The sequence below is a fragment of the Belonocnema kinseyi genome, chromosome 5, assembly GCF_010883055.1.
Source record: "Belonocnema kinseyi isolate 2016_QV_RU_SX_M_011 chromosome 5, B_treatae_v1, whole genome shotgun sequence".
NCBI lineage: Eukaryota > Metazoa > Arthropoda > Insecta > Hymenoptera > Cynipidae > Belonocnema > Belonocnema kinseyi.
Genome location: NC_046661.1, coordinates 131169425 through 131171481, shown reverse-complemented (window position 1 = coordinate 131171481; position 2057 = coordinate 131169425). Strand labels below are relative to the sequence as shown.

General features: G+C 31.9%; 1 protein-coding gene across 1 annotated transcript in view; it reads right to left on the bottom strand.

Annotated features, from left to right (window-relative positions):
* LOC117173891 (putative helicase MOV-10) overlaps positions 1-2057 on the bottom strand; it is a 23976-nt gene that overhangs the window by 3144 nt on the left and 18775 nt on the right. The gene's annotated exons all lie outside the window — the stretch shown is intronic.

Below are 2057 nucleotides of genomic sequence, written 5' to 3'. Positions count from 1 at the left end.
GAGTATTTTTATTAGCTTTACATTTTTTATCTCTCTTGTGTGACATCCCTTTTTTTTGGTCACCCGCAATATTTCTCGAAATTTCTTTTATTTAAGATCATTTACACCTCTAGCTATTACTTCAAATGGAAGAATTTTTAGCTTTATCTTTTAGAGATTTTCTTGGATTGAAACGGCCACCCTGTGTTTTTCTCTTTTATTCAAAATCAGGCAGACTCTTTGGCGACCATATGATTTATTATAAACCCTTGACCATAGTTCGAATCTTCTTTTTATTTATACATTTTTTCTTTCCCTTGTATGACATCTATTTTTGTTTGTCACGCGCAATGTTTCTCTAAATTCCTTTTCTTTAAGATCATTTACATCTTAAGTTATTAATTCAAATGGAAAATTTTTTAGCTTTTCGCTTAGAGATTTTCTTGGATGTAAAACAGCCTCCCTGTGTTTTGCTCTCTTATTAAAAATCAGACAGACTACTTGGCTGCAATATCATTTATTATCAACTCTTGACCATAGTTCGAGTCTTTTTTTAACTTTACTATTTTTATCTCTTGGTTAACGTCTCTTTTTCTATTATCACGCGCAATTTTTCTCTAAATTCCGTTTATTTAAGATCATTCACACCTCTAGCAAATAATTAAAATGGAGGAATTGTTAGCTTTATCTCTTAAAGTTTTTCTTGGATTAAAACGGCCTCCTTGTGTTTTGCCATTTCATTAAAAATCAGACAGGCTGATTAGCTACCATATGATTTATCATAAACTCTTGACGATAACTCGAGTCATTTTTTTATCTCTAAATTGTTTATCTCTCTTGTGTGACATCCCTTTTTCTTTGTCATGCGCAATGTTTCTCTAAATTTCTTTTCTTTAAGATCATTTATACCTCTAGCTATTACTTCAAATGGACAAATTGTTAGATTTATTGCTCAAAGATTTTCTTGGATTAAAACGGCCTTCCTGTGTTTTGCTCTTTTATTGAAAATCAGGCAGACTGATTGGGTACCATATGATTTATTATTAACTCTTGACCATAGTTCGAGGCTCTTTTATCTTCAAATTTTTTATCTCTCTTGTGCGACCCTCTCTCTTTTATTCAAAATCAGGTAGATTCTTTGGCAACCATATGCTTTATTATCAACTCTTAACCATAGTTCGAGTCTTTTTATTTATACGTTTTTTAGTTCCCTTGTGTGACGTCTATTTTTCTTTGCCACGCCGAATGTTTCTCTAAATTCCTTTTCTTTAAGATCATTTACACCTCTGGCTATTAATTCAAATGGAAAAATTGTTAGATTTATTGCTTAAAGATTTTCTTGAATTAAAACGGCCTTCCTGTGTTTTGCTCTTTCATTGAAAATCAGACAGACTTCTTGGCTACCATATGATTTATTATTGACTCTTGACCATAGTTCGAGTCTTTTTTTATCTTTAAATTTTTTATCTCTCTTGTGTGACCCTCTTTTTTATTCACAATCCGGCAGACTCTTTGATAACCATATGATTTATTATGAACTCTTGACCAGGGTTCGAGTCTTTTTATTTATACACTTTTTATTTCCCTTGTGTGACGTCTATTTTTCTTTGCCACGCCGAATGTTTCTCTAAATTCCTTTTCTTTAAGATCATTCACACCTCTGGCTATTAATTCAAATGGAAAAATTGTTAGATTTATTGCTCAAAGATTTTCTTGGATGTAAAACAGCCTCCCTGTGTTTTGCTCTTTTATTGAAAATCAGGCAGACTGATTGGCTACCATATGATTTATTATCAACTCTTGACCATAGTTCGGGTCTTTTTATTTATACATTTTTTATTTCCCTTGTGTGACGTCTATTTTTCTTTGCCACGCCGAATGTTTCTCTTAATTCTTTTTCTTTAAGATCATTTACACCTCTGGCTATTAATTCAAATGGAAAAATTGTTAGATTTATTGCTCAAAGATTTTCTTGAATTAAAACGGCCTTCCTGTGTTTTGCTCTTTTATTGAAAATCAGGCAGACTGATTGGCTACCATATGATTTATTATTAACTCTTGACCATAGTTCGAGGCTT